The following is a 7,265-nucleotide window of genomic DNA, read 5'->3' as shown; positions in this document are numbered from 1 at the left end:
CTCCAGTACTCTTGCCTGGGAAATCCCATGGACGGAGGAGCCTGGTAGGCTGCAGTCCATGGGGTCGCTAAGAGTTGGACGTGACTGAGTGACTTCATTTTCACTTTTCACTTTCATGCACTGGAGAAGGAAATGGCAACCCACTCCAGTGTTCTTGCCTGGAGAATCCCAGGGATGGGAGCCTGCTGGGCTGCCGTCTATGGGGTCGCACAGAGTCGGACACAACTGACGTGACTTAGCAGCAGCAGCAGCAGCAGGATGGCTCCACTGGCTCCAGGGACTCATCCTTTTCTGGCTTTGGCATGAGTTGCAGGCAGCTTTCCACTTTTTGTTGTTGCTCTGCCATTGGAATGATTCACATCTAATACTACATATTTCAATCCAGAGGATGAGTATAATATCTAACGAGCTATCATGGAAACTATTCTGTTTGTAGATACCCATGCTCGTATGGAAAATATTGAGGCTCATTCATAACTCTGCCTTCAGAAAAAAAGTTATGATGTTGTGCAAAGGGCATGGATTTAGGCATGAGATTGTCCTAGCGTCAAATCTAAGCTTGAACACATACTTACCAGAAAACCTTGGACCATTTATTTCACCTCATAACTTCAGTTTCCTTACCTATAAGATGAGGGTAGTACTATCTACTTACACAGTTGTTGTGAATATTAGATAAGAAAATGTGTATATATTAGGGTTTTTCATTGCATACAACATAACTTGCTTTCACTAATTTAAACAGAAATTATTTGTTAAGGGATATTAGCTCACAGAATAGCTGGAAATGCAGAAAGAATGGTCCGTAGGCTGGGCTTCCAAGAATCACACTGTAGAATTGACCTGCTAAGAGAGATGCTGCCACAGTGAGTCCCAGAAGCTGGTTATCTCGGCCCTCATCAGAACTTGATAAATCTAAAACTGTCATTGCTTCTGCCATTCTTAGAAGAACCAAATGCTTTCACCTTCATGTTTCCCAGAAATCTATACCCACCTGAGTGGCCTCCACATCTCACTGTGTACTTCTCTTACTTCTAGCCCTAATAGACTTTTCTTCAAAGAGTTATGGTCTTTTTACAAAGATTATTCCCAAACGCCTTGTATTTTGCCCTCAGATCATTGTTGATACCTTGCTATCCACAATGACTTTCCTTCTACTCTCTGCCCATCAAAAACCTTAAGGACACCATGCAACTTCTCCCATTCCAAGCTGTACAGAATTAAGTCATTTCTTTGTCCTTCAAATTTAAAATGACCTCGGTCTGATTACCCTCATTTCTCAGCTATTGTTGTCTTTACCTGTTATTTTAAAATTTTATTGTGCAAAATAATTTTGCATTTTAATCTGTTCTCAAATAAATTGTAAGTTTCTTGATAGCAAAGACATGTGTGTGTGTCTGTGTGTGTGTGCGCATGCCCGAGCTCAGTTGCTCAGTCATGTCTGACTCTTGCGATCCCACCAGGCTCCTCTGTCCATGGGATTTTCCAGGCAAGAACACTGGAGCAGGTTGCCATTTCCTACTCCAGGGGATAATCCCAACCTGGGGATTGAACCTGCATCTCCTGCATTGGCAGGTGCATTCTTTACCACTGTGTCACCTGGGAAACCAATAATATAATATTTGGCAGTCTCTACAGTATTGAGCACATGGTATATATTCAACAAATATTTGTTGATAACAAACCAGCTGGTTTGTTAGCATACTTAAAATTGGCTCCATTAAAAGCTGTAGTGGATGCTATGATGAGCTACATAGATTCAACTTCTGGGCCAAAGGACTTAGCCCTCCATCTGTTTTACCTTAATTTGGGACAAGTCTAAAGGGCCATCCAGCTTCAGGGCTCCCTAAAGAAAGCTGAGAACTGAAGAACTCATGCTTTTGAACTGTGGTGTTGGAGAAGACTCTTGAGAGTCCCTTGGACTGCAAGGAGATCAAGCCAGTCAAAGCTAAAGGAAATCAGTCCTGAATGTTCATTGGAAGGATTGAGGCTGAAGCTGAAACTCCAATCCTTTTGGCCACCTGATGTGGAGATCTAACTCACTGGAAAAGACCCTGATGCTGGAAAGACTGAAGGCAGGAGAAGGAGAGGACAGAAGATGAGTTGGTTGGATGGCATCACCAGTTCGATGGACATGAGTTTGAGCAGGCTCTGGGCATTGGTGATGGACAGGGAAGCCTGGCATGCTGCAGTCCATGGATTCGCAAAGCGTCAGACAGGACTGAACAACTAAACTGAACTGATGTAGTTGGTCGGGGGTGTTTGATGAGACTACATCACAGTCCAACTTCTCCCTCTTCTCAGTCCTTGCTTCTGAGTTTCTTCCTTAGGTGCTGATCTTCAGAATACTTCCTAGTAAAATTTTTCCACCCTTATCTCAGGGTGTTTCCCTGGGAATTCCACCTGCAACAGGAACTGTATGATAAGATAAAAACAATAAACATTGGAAGGTTCTGAGTTTGGTTTGATGTATTTGAAAGGAAAAGAAGTTGTTCAGATTTTGCCAAGTTTAAGTTTAAAATTTTTTTAAATTTTATTGTTAAAAATTTATTTATTTAGCTGCATTGGGTCTTAGCTGTGGCATGTGGGGTCTTCTGTCTTCATTGCAGCATGTGGTATCTTTTACTTTTTAGTTATGGGATAGGACTCTTAGTTGTAGCATATGGATTCTAGTTCCCCAACCAGAGATGGAACCTGGGCATCTGCATTGGGAGTGTGGTCTTAGCCACTGGACCACCAAAGAAGTCCCTTGAAATTTCTATGCTTGTATATTTGAAATCAGGGCTGTAATGATAATTACAATTATTAATTATTATTAGTTATTATTATTATATTTCCAAAGAAGAATCTTAAAAAATTAATGACTAAGCATGTCTTTGCATTCTGGTAGGATATATTACCTTAATCAGAGAGTGATAAATGAAACTGAAAATGGGATAGTTTTAACATGTGTATTTTACTTTCTTATGTGCCAGAATACTAGAGTGGGTAGCCTTTCCCTTCTCTAGGGGATCTTCCCAACCCAGGGATGGAACCCAGGTTTCCCACATTGCAGGCAGATTCTTTACCACCTGAGCTATCAGGGAAGGTAAAGGAGAAGAAAAAAAAAAAATAACATGTGCAGAGTCAAGATCCATCTAATAGCCAAGCCAGTCATCTAATCCAGGATCTTTTTTTTTTTTTTTTTTCTCTCTCTTCTAGTGTGTGAAAGCTCCAGGGTTCGGAAGGGGTGGCTGGGCCCTTCAAACACGGGGAAAGGTCTTTCAGGGACTCCTCTCCCTGCAGGGCTAATCCAGGATCTTTAAATTTCATCCACTGTGTGTGGTAGCCCCTTCCTTATCTGTCTTTGAGGGATTATCTCTGTAAATTATCTTTCACTCAAAGCTGAAGGATGATTTTTATTACTTGCATTTTTTATACTATGCTAAACAATTTGAAGCATTCATGGAGCAGAGTGTCTGAATTCCGTAAAATAACAAAAACCAAAGAAGTTTAATTCAGTCAAGAGATTGATTTTTTTTTTTTTTTTTACCTCCATGGTGCCCAGCTGGTGGGTTGACAGAAATATTTACTTCTCAAATGACTATTGTTCCTGCTCTCATGACATCTGGTTGCTTTGGCATAAACAAATACAAAGAAGATGGAGGGGAGCAATAACCTCTATCTTATATATAATTAAGTTCAACTCAAAGGCCAAGTAATAAAGGAAGATATATTTTTAAAGTGCCTCCCACTCCATTCTCCATAAATCAACTTTTTGCGTCAACTCGACCTGCTCAGAGCAATCTATGAACCTCTCTGTCTTGTTCCTCTCACTTGGTATTGAAAGGCTGGAAAAGGTAGACTGGCTGTGGGTCCTCAGTGGGGCTGTGTTTCAAGATTTGTTTAGAAACTTGGAGTAGTTCATCAGTCTAAAAGGGGGGAAGGAATCTGTCTATCAGGTAGCCTGGAACCAGAGACAGAGTCAGTGGTAACTGGGCCCAAAGGAAAGGGCAGTTTTGCTTTTATTTTGCTAATTTGCTTCTCCATGGACAAACAGTCACATAATTTTGGCCATATTTGGTTGACCTCATGAATCAAATCTACCCTGTGCTGTTCTGTCCCCTCTAGAGTGGTCAAGACTATCCAGAACTGCTTTCCTATGATCTGAGTAACAAGACAAACCTGACATATAACCAGAAAACAAGAAGCCGAAGGAAAGTACATACACCCAGTCTAGAATAAGCATGATATTTGGAGTTTAAGATCTCAGTATCTAAATACTTTTGTTAAGATTCTAACAACTTTTGGAAAAGCAGTTTTGGGAGCTCTCTGTGGCTTTCTGAACCCCCAAACAGATCTTGATTGTAACTGTTCTGCATCAGATGGTAGAAGCTTGGTTTTCAGAATCCGACCCTTTAGTGATAATTACCTTATTAAATACAATAATTTTTTTAAGGTGAAATAAAATGTCAGCTTGAAATTGTGCAGCTGCAACCTGTCTTGGGAAGGACTCATTCCCTAGTTCTCACGTGATGATGTTTATATCTATTTTCATTTCCCAACAGATATTGATTACCGGCAAATAGATCATCCCTGACATGCCAGCTAGAGTGTAAGTACATGGGTCTCTCTAAATTGATATTCTTTTTGCCAAATGAAGTCTTCCAAGTTTTAACTTTTACTGATAATACTCCATTGTATTTAGGGATTATCACTATGCATGTATTTGCTCTTGTGAGCCTCAAAGTTACACAAATCACAGAGGCCAGGTCTATATTATTGCCACAAATACTACTACAATGGCCATTCATTGACTGTGGACCATGTGCTGGGTGAAGTGAAGTGAAGTGAAGTCGCTCAGTCGTGTCCAACTCTACGGCCCCATGGGCTGTAGCCCACCAGGCTCCTCGGTCCATGGGATTTTCCAGGCATGAATACTGGAGTGGGTTGCCATTTCTTTCTCCAGGGGATCTTCCTGACCCAGGGATTGAACCCAGGTCTCCTGCATTGTAGGCAGACACTTTACCGTCTGAGCTACCAGGGAAGCCCATGTGCTGGGTATGTTGCACATATTGTAGTTAATCCATTCTATAACAGTGCAAGTTAGGTGTTATTGTGTCTATTTCATAAGCAGAAAAACTGAGAAGAAATGAAATAAACTATCTGGGGCCTCAAAGCTACTCATAGCTAACTTGTAACAGACTTGGGTTTCAGTACCAGTTCTTTCTGGGTTTACTTAATTTTTCATTTTTTCACTTGGAAAATAATATCTGTGCAGTGCTAAGAATTTGGGGATGATTAACCTAACCATTGTCTATATCGTAGTTTAATATAGAAATATTCTGCTTTCCTTTTTTGCAAATGCTATGAGTTACTTGTCTTTAGGTCTAACATGGTAGTTGTGATGCTTAAAATCACAAGTCATTTATGGGAGTGGTACAAAGTGCCTGGGTCTGAATCCCATATCAGCCACTTACTAGCTATGTGACCCCAGGTAAGGCACTCAGCCTAATCCCACAGGGGACTCTGTAGCCTAAATGTCACTTTAGGTTTTGAGATAAGGGAACTGAACTTGGATACTCCCTTACTGGTCAACCTTTGGGTAAATGCCCGGAAATGGTGGGAAGGAAGAGATAGAAAAGTCCACATGGTCTACACATGTGACAGAGTAGCGCTGCCTGTGTTAGTCAGTAAAGCCCCAAGAACTGGAGAGTGTGGGACTCAGAGAACTGGCCAATATTGTCCGAAGTTTCTGGCCAGAGCACAGGCGGGGTCATGTGCAATGTGGGAACCGTTCTCCTATTTATCTAGCGCCCTGTGGGCATGTCCTGTGCTGTAGAAACACCTGCTGGGCAAGATCACTCAGGAGAGACCCTCACTGCTATAAAGCTGTGGTTCCTGCCATTTTTGAGGGCACCTTGGAGCCTTTTCTCTCTTCTTCCTCTTTCTGCCTTGATAAAGCAGAACCTTGGCCTGGTGCCGAGACAGCGGGTATATGAAGAGGAGTAAGTTAAGGTCTCTTTCATTTGCAGAGCTCACTGTCTTGTTAGAGAGGCAGCCATGCATACAACTGGCTAAAATAATTCCTAAAGACAACGACACTGGGGCTGAGAAGAGGAAACAGCACAGTGCTATGGAAACACAAGAGGAGGAGAAGATAATTCAAAACGGAGCTTTGAGGGGAAATACAAGACAGTGGTGACATTTTAGCAAAGCCTTGAAGGGTGAATGTCAGTAAGATGTTTAAGTGGGAAAGAAAGGGAGGATCCTGAAGATTGAGGGAACTGTATGAGCAAATATTGCATGAAACGAAGCATGTAGTTTGCTCAGGGCAATGAATATTCCTCTGGCTACCTTTGTGTGACATATGTTGGGAGAAGCAGGGCCTTGACGCTGTGAAACTTTCACATGGGCACAAGGCTGTCACCGTGACCAGGCTGTGTAGCATGGTGCTGCTAACTGGTTTCATTACATTACAGCAGAAGTGTGCTTGGGAAACTGTCTTCACAAATGACTGACAAAGAAGGTTCTTTTTTTTTTTCCAAAGAAGGTTCTTAGTGGAAGTTTCTGTTGAAACCCAATGACAATAGAAACAACATTCCAAACTGATGTGTAAGACCAGGATTTACATAACTTGTTAATTCTAGTTATTTATCTGTAGATAGTTTGGCTTTTCTATGTAGATAATCATGTCATCTGCAGATAATGAGTTTTGTTTCTTCTTTTATAGTCTTATGCTTTCTGCTGCTGCTTCTTTCTTTTAATCTCTATTGAGGTCTCTATTGAAAAGACCCTGGTGCTGGGAAAGATTGAAGGCAGGAGGAGAAGGGGCGACAGAGGATGAGATGGTTGGATGGCATCACCGACTCAATGGACATGAGTTTGAGTAAGCTCCGGGAGTTGGTGATGGACAGGGAGGTCTGGCGTGCTGCAGTCCGTGGGGTTGCAAAGAGTCGGACATGACTGAGCAACTGAACTGAACTGATTGAGGTCTGGAAGATCCCCTGGAGGAGGGCATGGCAACCAATTCCAGTATTCTTGTCTGGTGATTCCCATGGACAGAAGAGCCTGCAGGCTATAGTCCATGGGGGTCACAAAGAGTTGGACACGACTGAAGTGATTCAGCACTCATGCACACATGCGTTGAGGTATAATTGACAAGTAAACTTGTAAGATATTTTTAAAAAGAACAGGATTTACAGAATAGTTGGCTGAGAACTTAAACCTTGAACCCTTCATCCATATTGAGGATGTAAAAGGGCCGAGAAGAGGAGTATGTTTGA

At 41.9% G+C, this 7,265-nt stretch overlaps 1 non-coding gene across 1 annotated transcript; it reads right to left on the bottom strand.

The window, feature by feature from the left end:
- Positions 1-3,201: 3,201 nt before the first annotated feature.
- On the bottom strand, positions 3,202-3,287 carry LOC133046886 (small nucleolar RNA SNORA71). The gene has a single exon (XR_009690588.1). It is a non-coding gene; the product is annotated as a small nucleolar RNA SNORA71 (small nucleolar RNA).
- Positions 3,288-7,265: the final 3,978 nt, after the last annotated feature.

Source organism: Dama dama, chromosome 25 (genome assembly GCF_033118175.1).
Source record: "Dama dama isolate Ldn47 chromosome 25, ASM3311817v1, whole genome shotgun sequence".
Lineage (NCBI taxonomy): Eukaryota > Metazoa > Chordata > Mammalia > Artiodactyla > Cervidae > Dama > Dama dama.
Note: the sequence above shows the minus strand (reverse complement) of the source record. Positions and strands in the feature narration are given on the sequence as shown.